At 39.6% G+C, this 11,807-nt stretch overlaps 1 long non-coding RNA gene across 1 annotated transcript; it reads right to left on the bottom strand.

Annotated features, from left to right (window-relative positions):
• Positions 1 to 982: 982 nt before the first annotated feature.
• Positions 983 to 2,248, bottom strand: LOC112944749. Its single transcript, XR_003248828.1, has 2 exons — positions 2,131 to 2,248; positions 983 to 1,088 (listed from the first exon to the last, which is right to left on the bottom strand). It is a non-coding gene; the product is annotated as an uncharacterized LOC112944749 (long non-coding RNA).
• Positions 2,249 to 11,807: the final 9,559 nt, after the last annotated feature.

Below are 11,807 nucleotides of genomic sequence, written 5' to 3'. Positions count from 1 at the left end.
CTTTAAACTTATACTCTTAAACTCTGATTTAAATTAAAGTCTTTTATAATCATGAGATAGAAGAGAGAACAGTGCAAGTGTGTATCCAAGGATACATAAAATCTGATGTGAACTCAATGTAGGGAGGCACACTGTATGTAACTTTTTCCTAATCTTCATCTGAAAAGATGTAAAAGGCATTAAATAAACCACAGGCACATGTCATGAAAGAATTCCTAGTGCAGAGGCACTAATGGACTGGAAGGCTTGGAGATGCCACTTCTTATTCTTTAGACTCTCTCATAATGATGTGACACACTTGACAGCTGGGGATTTCTTTTCTCTTCCCATCTGGCTTGGTTCCTTTGAGCAGAATTCCAGCACTCCGTGTCTGGTGGCCTCTGCATCAATAAGCATCCTTATGTTTCTAGTGTTACATCCTCACTTGACATAACAACAAATGAAAGTGTTCTTCTGTATAACCATTTCTGTTTCACAGAGCTTTAGCAACTGCCAGCTGGAATAGGAAAAGACATTCTGATTGCAATAGTTGACAGACTAATGAGCACAGAGAGCCAACTAGTGCCAACAAGAAAGGACCAGGGCCTTATAGAAAACCTGTATGTTAACACCAAAATCCAACGCTAACCAAATCACTGAAGAAGATTCAAACCTCACCATTTCTCTGGCCCAGCTGTCACCAGGCACCACACCTCAATGACTGCTGACTATGATGCTTTTCAATGTTTTAATCAGTGCTTTTGTTTCCTAGATGTGGATAACGTGGTGGTTCTCAAGCACAGATCACAATGAAAATATTCTAGAAAGAGGAGAGGGAACAAAGTGAGCMACATCTGGATAATTCAGTACCCACTTACTTTCTGGAAAGCAATCTATAGGCAGCTTTGGGAACCACTCCCAACACAAGCTGGGACACTTAACATACCAATCACAGATCTGAAATGTAGGATCCTGTGTTTCATCTGCCAGCCACCTTCACATATAAGAATTTTCAGCCATTGAAATTCTCAAAAAAAGCAGGGGTACAATGAACTGCATATTCTTCGTGGCTTCATGTTCTCCTTTTCTTCTACCCCAGTGATGAGATGCTTGAAATAAGGAGAAAAGGGAAAGAGTAGTGTAAGGAAAGCTTTGAGAACTACTATCATAGTATACATAAGGTATGCAGTATAACATTTTCCCCACGTATAGTCTTGTTTTATGTTGGACTAATGCTTATTTCCAGCTGAATTCATGGTCAACACTATATACATACATCTGTAGAACACAGAATGTGCAGGTGACACCYTGTATGTATGTGAGTCTGGTAGTGGGGAATAGGGACAGAGGAGTTATCATGAAAATTTTTGTACCAAAGTCACACATTTTGATTTGGGTGGCATGAAAAGACTCTGTGTCTCTGGCAAGACATACAGAGCAAGCTGTTGTTCTCACTTATATTAATTTCCCACTTCCTAAGACTTCAATATAGCAAATTTCCGTGAAAGCTGGTCTGGAGAAGTATTCTAATGTATACAGAAACTTTTATCCAACACTTCACATGATATTACCAAGCATGTGACAAATCCTGGATGGAGCATTTATGACACCTGACATCTAGAGCATTCACATGCCTTTTCAATGACAGCTGCTGAGAAGAAATAGCATCCTCCAGCTGCACAACTTTATCCTTCCCTCACTTGTGAATTGAGACATTTGGCTTTAAAGTGGCACTCTGTACTGTACTCTTAAAACTGCAATTGTCACTTGATGAAAGGAAGCCAAATGCTCCATCAGTGACATCTGATGGCAAATAAAAACCTACTTCCTAAGGGCAAAATGGGTAGGATGCAGCCATATCATTCTTTCCTCTTATTAAATCAGACTATCAGTGGGATTAGCTATCAAGCAGTAGACACATGGACTCCACAAAAATATATGGAACAGAAGCAGGGTACAAAAGGCATGCTCTTTCTCCCAGCTGAGCACTGCGGCATTCTATGAATAAATTAATGTGATTAGTCTTCCAAAGAAAGTCTTAGGAAAACAGTTGGTGCTAATGCAAGGTCAGGTACCCTATCACCTTAAGCCCAGCCTTCACAGCGGGCTGAAACCACAGGGAAGAGAAAGAAACAGCAGTTCCTTACTTACTGGATTCACCTGCAGGATAAATTTTAAAGAACACAAACGTATGCACAATAATTGCCAGATTACAGTCAAACAAAGAGGAAAAGCATGACCAGATGAACAAAAAGTCTGAGTTTGTTCATTCTTTCCTCCCACAGCTGCTGTCTGGCCACCATCTCCTTCTCTAGTCTAATTAGCAGGCCAAATTAAACCCTCATGTTACTCAGTAGAGTCTGCATGTGGCATACATTTGCACTAATATGCTATGGTAGAGATTTTCTCAAGTGGCTTTCAGTTGGTATTTAGATACTGAAGGAGTTTTTTTTCAGAAAATACCACGTGCTCCTAAACCCAGTTTTTCCAAATAAGAACTAAGATGTCAAAGACAATCCAGAGTCTTGCTTAACCAATGTGATATGATGAGATGTTGGCTTACTGGATTAGGGGGAGCAGTGGATTTTGTTTACCTTGACTTTAGGARGGTCTTAGGCACTATCTCTCTTAACATTCTCACAGAGAAGCTGATAAAATTAGTGCTAAAGAAATGGTCAGTATGGTGGAGGGTAGTGATCAATGGCACAAAGTCCATCTGGAGGCCAGTCTCTAGCGGTGTCCTCCAGAAGTCAACGTTGGGGCCAACACTGTTTAACATCTATTAGTAACCTGGACGATGGGACAAAATGCACCTTAAGGAAGTTTGCACATGAAAGGGAACTGATATAGCTGATATACCAGATGATACAAGATATACGAGATACCATTGCTATTCAGAGGAACTACACAGGCTGGGGAAATGGGCTGAGAGAAACCTCATGAAATTTGGCAAAGGCAAATACAGGGTCCTGTATCTAGGGAGGAACAATCCCATGCACCTGTACGGGCTGGAGGTGACTTGCTGGAAAGCAGCTCTGTGGAGGAAAACCTGGAAGTTCTGGTGGGCAAGCTGAACATGGGCCAGCAACGTGTCCCTGTGGCAAGGGTGGACAGGAGTATCCTGGGCAGTGTTAAAAGAGTAAGCCTGGCATATGTAGGGAGATATTTCTCCCTCTATATTTAGCACTAATGAGACCACATCTGGACCACATCAGTCTGCTCTGACTTGTTCAGACTCCCCAGTATAAGACATGTACTTACTGGAGCAAATCCAACAAAGGGCCACAAAAATCATTATGGGAATGTAGCATATGTCATACAATGAAACACTGAGAGCTGAGACAGTTCAGCCTGGTAAAGAGAAGGCTGAAGGGGATCTTAACAATGCATATAAATATGTGAAGGGAGAGTATAGTCCAGTGGATTCTAATCCATGACTAGTGACAGGAGAAGAAGCAAGGATCACCACTGAAAACCTAGGAAAATCCACTTATGAACACAAGAAAACACTTCTCTGTGAGCTGAACATTGTGGTTCAATGTGGTTGAACAGTGCAATAGGTTGCCCAGAGAAGTTGTGGAGTCTCTATTCCTCGAGAGATTCAAAACTCAGCTACACAATAACCATGGCAATCTGCTGTAGCTGAGCCTGCTTGAGTTGGGGTATTGGATACCTTACCTTACATACCTTACAGCATCTCCAATGACACAAGGCACCTATGTTTAGGGCCTTTAGTTKTTTACTGTAAGTTAAGCTAAGAGATTTCTGGCTTTTTTTATACTGTATCTAAGACAGAATAAACTTGTGTTATTTTGTTTATGTCAACCAAAAATAAAAAATGCTACTAATAAAAAAAATCAAAATATTAATAGTAGCTTTTCATTATTTCTTAATCTTTCCTTTATTTATTCTTCTGACGCTATTCTCGAAATCTAGCTAAATTCCAAAGAGAGTCGAGCAAAAAGATTCATTTTGGAATGTAAGTGACCATAAGGTCAAAGGTAGAGCTCCTCTCCTATCCCACCTGACCAAAGTGAAGCAGTTTAGTTTGGAGTTTCCACTGTAAAAAGAAATTGTCTCAAAAGACTATCCATGTTGCTGCTACACCTGCCCTACAGAAACAACATCTGCCATGGAGCAAATTCAAGGAGACACAGAGTCAGTAGAATCCTTCCACTCTTATCTACTTTACTGTTTAAGAAGAAGTTTCTCACTGTGATAAGATTGTTTTTTGACTGTTTTTTTTATACAGTGATACATCTTGGATAGCAAGGAGACAACACTACTGTTTGCTATCAAGGCAATTGCACAAAGAAGGCCACATCCTGTGTACCACGGGTGATGAAAGTAAATTTGGGCTCTCCGAGGCAGATGTCTAGGACAGATCTCAAACTAGAAGTGTCTTACATAAGAAGGACCTATATGGAGTTTGAGAAAGGAGAAGGCACATGTGAGTGCAGTACATCTGACTGCACAGTGAGCCTGGGCTTCCCTGGTGCTCCAGCCAAAAGCACCACACAATTTACCTTAACTGACCCCAGTTAACTCACAGACCATTTTATTCTAGAACATGCATCCTGTGAATTCCCCTAGCAACTAGGTAACAGCAAGCAAAATATTCTCTGGCAAATGCCCATTAAACTTCACAAAATGTTCCTCTGCCAAAGAGGCTTTATCTCTAGTTTGTAGTCTCATTTTTTAAGCATCCTGCAGTACCAGATAAGCTTTACAAAAGCTGTTCATTATTTGATGTTTCCTTTGTTCAGAAAAAAAAAATGACAACAAATAAATTTGGGGAAAAAATAGGCACCACTTTGATATTTTCAGTGGTGCTATTCAGAAGACAAAGGAAAAATACATCTTTAACATCCTTGCCCAGAATATTAAAGTCCTGGGATTTGCCAGATTTGGGTATAGAGAGCTTCATTATCAAAGGCACAGTAGTCCTTCTGGTCTATACTCTCCTGAACAGCATCCTATATGTCACAGTCATTTTCTGGGAAACCAATTTTTATCGTCCAGAGAAAGCTATTAAAAGTAATCTGGATCTTACTGATATAGCTCTATAACATGAGAACTTTAAAAAGCCAGTAGGCCTTCTTAATTATTTAATGAAGATTTAGCACAGAGTATTAGCTCTTGGGCAGAGCTGTATATCAAGAATATGTGATATAATTTGTTACCAAAAGATGAACATTAATGTCTGTTGCCACCTGATGAGACACACTCAACCTGGGCAAGACTTTGCTAATAGTTTGCAGGGTGGGAGGATTTTAAATTTCCATCATTTTTAATGATTCATTTGTGCTTTAATAGGGATCCAGGCTGCACTTCACATCCTTGGGCCATTGAAGACATTTTACCCCCGTGAGTTAATCCTGTGTTCATTCTCCAAAATGAATATTCATACCATTCAAATGCAATTTTTAATTAACTGCACCAGCAGCATTACCATTATTGCACCTGAAAGATCCAAAGTCAGATCAGAGAAATGTTGCCACAATAGAATTCACTGAATTCTGCTCACATTCCCTTCTAAGGCTGATCACCTTTAAAGTAATGAGAATAAACTGTGGGATAATATAAGACAGATCTAATTAAGATAATGAACTGGAGATTATGAACATTGCTACTCTGTGTCTGAAGAATTTTAATATATTGGTCTATTAGAAGGTTAAGGCTTTACAAAAAGAAAAATATAGAAATATACAGCATGATTTGTTGGACAAAACTTGAGATTCTGCACCTTGAAAATGTATAAATGAAAGGAAGGAAAAAAAGGGAAATAAAGAGGTGTATTTTCAGAAATGCACAACATAATTCTTGTAATTAATTTGCTTAAGACTCACATAGAATACAGGATAAGCAAATTCTTCCTGAAAAGTGAGGARTAAAAGGAAAGCAGGCAGGGAAACATTATTACAAGCTGAGAGGTACTTATAAGGCTGTGCTGCAGAGAGTTTTATCCTAGCTTCCATCTGATATGGCTATTATGGCCTTGGATGAATTTTTCTTGAGGGAGCAGCCTAATTAGTTTGCCAGCAGTAGCAAGAAAAGGGGAGGGAGGGAGGCAAAGAGAGAGGAAGGGGGTAAATGAACTGTTAGGTAAAACAGAGTTGATATCAATAAGACCTACTGTTCAGGTTCTCTGAAGCTTCATCTTCCAAAACAAGGCAGCAGAGAGACAAATGCTTGAAGGTAAAACTAGAGCTCAACAATTTTCTGTAATCAATAGCAGATTGACAGAAATGGTCCTTCTCACATTTGCAGAGGTACTTTCTTCAAAGCAAGGGCCTGGGAACTGCTGCCTTGGAAAGATACCCCAGCTAATTCACTGTAATTATTCTGTCATGGATGAAGTTTCACTCTAGAAAGAGTCATTATTACTCTTCTAAAATAGAAAAGACAGCTTTCCAGCATATTTGTTTAAAAGAAAACCCAGGCCAGATTTTGCTGGCCCAGTGTGGTGCATGACCCAGTGTCAGTCCTGCACTTCAGTCACAACAACCACATGCAGCGCTACAGCCTTGGAGCAGAGTGGCTGGAGAGCTGCATAACAGAAAAGGATGTGGGGCTGCTGGTTGAAGTCGGCTCAACATGAGCCAGCAATGTTTTCAGGTGGCCAGGAAGGCCAATGGCATCCTGGTTTGTGTCAGAAACAGTGAAGCAAGCAGGACTAGGAAAGTGAGCATCCTCCTGTTCTCAGTGCTAGTGAGGACACATCTCGAATACTGTGTTTAGTTTTGGGCCTCTCACTACAAGAAAGACATGGAGATGCTGAAGTATGTCCAGAGAAGGACCATGAAGCTGCTGTTATTTAGTCTGGAGAAAAGGAGGTTCAGGAGGCTCCTGAAAGGAGGTTGTAGTGAGGTGSATGTTGGTCTCTTCTCCAAAACAATTACCAAGGAAAGTTCCTACAAGAGGAAATGGCCTCAAGTTGCACCAGGCAGATTCAAGTTAGATATTAGGAAAAATACCTACATGGAAAAAGTTGTCAAGCATCGAAACAGGCTGCCCAGGGAAGTGGTGGAGTCATCGTGCCCGGCAGTGTTCAAGAAACATGTAGACGAGGTAGGGACATGATTTAGTTGGCATAGTGTTGGATTTATGGTAGATCTTGAAGATCTTAAAGGTCTTTTCCAACCATAGCGACTCTATGATTCTATGATTAAGTCCATATCAGCCTCCTCCACCTTGCCTAGAGGCATGTCTAGAGAGAAAATTCATCACCAAGGCATCACTACAGCTCAAGCAGGCATAACCTACTTGCGTCTGGAGAGGAGAGCAGCATGCAGTAGCAYAGCTTCTCTCAGCTTGTATTGCCTTGCCTGCATCATAGGTATGTTATGAGCTCTGAAGCCACTGCTACCACAGATGCACCTGTGTTCTGTACCTGAGCCAGCTAGTGTCAAGCTAGGTCTAGGGAGCACCTGTGAATCAGGCATTTTGAGAGTGTAAAGATGGACAGAGCTCTTGGAGATCATTTGCTCCATGCTGCACACAGTTRTCGTAGACTAACAGGTTCTCTGCTGTGCTCCAGTAAGTAGCTGTGGAAGTATAAACTTGTCAGAATATCTGTGTGATTTTTCTGGCTCATCACAGACTCCTTTGCAGTTAGCTCCTTTGAGTGAACTGGCATTGCTATAGTCCTCAGGAGGCACAGGTCCCTGCTCTTGGGGGAGTGCAGATGAGATGGTGAGGGAGTCTGGTCACACCGTGGTGTGAAGAGGGAAGCAGCTGGCAATAGCCAGCCCAATACACCATTCCATGTTGTGTTGCTATAGTGATACAGTATAAGGACAATGGAATCAAATTTTGCCTGATTAAAGACTATGAGGTTTAGCTTAGAAAATATCCTTTGATAGAAAGAAGAAGCATCTGAGAATAAAACGGCAGTAATCTTATTCTGTTCTATTTCTCCTGCTCTGCACAGGATGCCATAGACAATATGTAATGGCTCCAAAGTTCATTTCCAAAAGAACAATTCTGAACAATTCTCACTGCTACTTCCTGTCCAATTTTCATCTTGTTCCAGACACAGAGATTCTACTATAGATAAGTGTAATTGTCATTGGCTTCACTGAAATAGCACTGCTATTTTTCTGTATTTAGGAGTACACTCTTTCTTAGGAAAAATAGCCACTTATGGATCTGGAGACAGAGAATTTTTTTTTGACTTTCCCTCAGATTGTTCTACTAAAAAAACAGAAAATGATCAGCTTTATCTCTCTAGAGCAGCTAAGGAACAGTATCCATAACATAGTCTCTACAAAGAGAAAAGTCTGTCTATGAAGCAAACAGATATTTCTTGGAGGCTTGTTCAATGCTTGGGGTAAGAAAGAAAATAAGGATAYAGCCACGCTCACAGCTCATACTTGGAACGCCAAACACATTGCTTCTACCTTCCCTTATTAGCACAGTATTAAAAATAATTCCAAATGAAAACATTCGGCTGCACACAYTCGTCCCCCTGAGGAGAGGATGAGAGAACAAACACAGCCAGCTGTTCATTGCGCTGCTCCGTGCTCTGCTGCATGTCACTCTCTCACTTTGGTCATGAGCTCAGAATAAAACCCCAAAAGAATAAACTGAAAATGAGGACTCTTCTAATATCTCTGCGAAAAGCCTGAAAAAATCAGAAGGAGAGCACTGAAGCAATACCTCCTAAGTCTGTCAGCTATGTGCTACACTCTAGCTCACATGGGAGAGGATAAACTAAATATGAAGGAGCCATTTTTACTCATTAAATTTTAAAATAGAGTGTTAGGACTTGTCTCAAAAAAAAAAAGATAGTAGGCTTCAGAGGTGAGTATAACTGATCTCACGGGAAAATCCTTTTTCTTTCTGTATGACTTGTATAGATCAAATTGGCATTGTATTGCAATTAATTGCTAATATGGGTATTGTCCTGGTTCTTATACATTTGATGGAAGGGTTAAACATCAGATGCTTCCTCCGAGTTTGCAGATGAAACAATAYGGTGTTTGAGCAATGAGCAAGGTGGAGAATCAGTGAAAGGAAAGAGCATCTCTTGGCAAATGTTTGGGTGATGAGAGATTCACTAGCCCTAGGGGAGCTACCTCAGCTTGCCAGTGAGCCCACCTAACTGTCCTCCATGAASAGAAGAGATAAACAATTCTGGCTGCATAAAAAGTTAATACTTCTTTATCAGAAAAGGACACCTGGAAATGTCTAAGCATGTCTAAACAGGTATTGGCTGGAGACAGTTGGAAAAAAAAAAAAAAAAAGGTATATCTGCTTGCCTTTAGGAAAAGGAGACACTATTTCAGAGATATATTGAGACTGTTGTTTTAAAATCTTATTTTTTCTAGCCGCTGTATTYTTACTGCTACCCTGGATTAGGAGCTGTCTAACCACTAACTTCTGTTCAGGTTGCTTACTGCAGAGTAGGACATAGTCAAAGTGAAGTAAAAGGGTCACTAATTCACTAATTAATTTCACACAAGAAGAGTCAAAGGCACAAAAGTTAGAACATGAAGTCTGAAAAAAAGACTGAACACAAGTAAAGCTGGCTTTCCAAATTGCTACAGACCAGTGAAAAATCTTTGCAAGGAATGATGCAAGAGAATATTATTCACTTGTATACTAATTCAGACATTTTTTTAAGACAGGTAATGTAATTAGAGTTTGATCTTTTTTTTAGTGCAGCTCATAATCATGGAGAGATAGGACAGCACTTATCATCTCTGATTTACTGAGAAACATTTACCAGTTTTTGAAAATTTGATTACATTTCCAGGCTTCAGTAGATTTCAGAAGAAAAAAATTTWAAAAAAATCGAAACTGGTTCAATATAGATACTAACTTATTTCTTGAATTTTACCTCCAATATTAGGAAAGAGAGAAAACATCTTCATGGATGGAAGACAAAGACCTTGTGATCTCTTGTGATTAAGCTGAAAACAAATGAAATTAAGACCACAGTCCTGACTTAAAAATCACTGTTTTTGTCACCAAATATTTCTCTTCTGCTGTCAGTGTGTATTTTCATTTCAACACCACTAGATTTCAAGGACATCTTCATTTATAAATATTTTCCTTCTCCAATATTTAAATAGTTTCAAATAATCATTTAGTCTGCATTATCTTTCCAACTTTTGGTAGCCTCAAGATCGTATTTTTATTCCATGCATATGCATAGAGATGAAAAGATCAAGAAATACGGGCTCATTCAAATCTCATCTGTCTTATATCCAGTGTACCATACATTAACGGAGCACTAATGTTTTTGAGTTAAATCAAAGTAACAAAATCAGTTATGATGATAAAGACTGCTCTAATCCAGTAATCACAGCTTCAACTGCTGCCTGAATACAGGAGTAGGACATATGATTCGAATAACAATGGGAATATTGACAAGTACAGAGTAACCATATGAAAGTGTAACATTTAACACAGCATCTGTATTATTGTTAAAGAGTGAAGTGAAACATGTCACCTGACCAAGAACAGATCCTGATTTTCTCACTTTTTATATACTGATCTTTAATTAGTTCTTATTCAATCAGTTTGAGGTAGGCTACCTTGCAAACAGTTAAAAGGCTTTTGTTGTTGTTTTGTTCTGTTTAATGCAAACTTTCTTAAGGAATAGCCATTTGGCAAAAGGACAAAACAGTATCCTGACTAGAGAAGGATTTAAAGACTGTATAACTCTCTTAACATCCTTTTAATTCAGTAACTGCCAGGATGACCTGCATCAAATTTACCAGRACAATGAGAAGCAATTGCAGCTTGACATGAGGTGCATGGGGAGGAAATCATTATCACCTCAGCACAGCAGCCCCCAAACAGAGAGCTCCTAAAGAAATGTTTCTGAATTTGGATTTATGTTGCCACTATGGTGACACTTCTGAATGGTACTCTCACAGCCAGAAGACACTGTGGAGAAAATGAGTAATTTTCTGCCCTGTTCTTCCACCTCTCTCACCCCGCAAAAGCTAAAATGAACTAATACAAAGTCAGGTGTTGCAGATAAGAATYGACTGTCCTAATTTTTTACTTGTCAACACTGTTAGGAATCCTCAGAGAAAATTCTAATACAACAATCCTCAATCAAAAAAAACCTTACAATGTAGGAACAAGAAAAAATGAAAGTATTTTATACTTGAAATAGAGAAAGATTAGGGAGAAGTTTCATCTTCACTTTTATTCATGCAAAAGGGATGCAGTGGCGTAAGGGGGCCCTAAAAATCCCTCACACCAGGGAAAGTTTCTTTAGTAGAGCCATTATGAAAGGAACCATAAGCCTTGTTCCTAATATCCTTTCTCAAGGTCTAGTAAAAGGAACATGCTAGAGTTTGGAGTGGGAATAAGAAGAAAGCACTACGGCTATTTCAGCCATGACATTTCTATTTCATGCTATCCTATTTCACATCCCCTTAGGACAGTGCAGAGGAGCCATGATTTGAGCTGAACAGATTACACTGGAGCTTCCACTAGGCCCTAGGGTAATCAAAGGTTAAAGGAGCACAAAAGTATCTTGAAGTTACTTTAATCTATCTTCCTCCTGGGTCATGGCTTCCATGCTTCTACTCTRGAGACACAGAATAGAATTTCATTGATTTGCTCAAGGTTGTCAGTTCTAGCACTGAATTCAGTTGCCCAGAGTTCCCAGTCAGGAAGAGCTGGGACTATTTAGTTTGAAGAAGAGACTGGATGAAGAAGAAGGGGATGGAAGGTATCTTATTATTGGGTACAAATGGGAGGGGAAGTAGGAGGGAGTAAAGAAAACGGAGTCCGACAATTTTTAATGGTGCCTGGTGAAAGGACAAGAAGCAATGGTCATAAACTGAGAAATTGCTTTTAAA

Source organism: Nothoprocta perdicaria, unplaced genomic scaffold, assembly GCF_003342845.1.
Source record: "Nothoprocta perdicaria isolate Ctin4 unplaced genomic scaffold, notPer1 scaffold_174, whole genome shotgun sequence".
NCBI classification, from domain to species: domain Eukaryota; kingdom Metazoa; phylum Chordata; class Aves; order Tinamiformes; family Tinamidae; genus Nothoprocta; species Nothoprocta perdicaria.
Note: the sequence above shows the minus strand (reverse complement) of the source record. Positions and strands in the feature narration are given on the sequence as shown.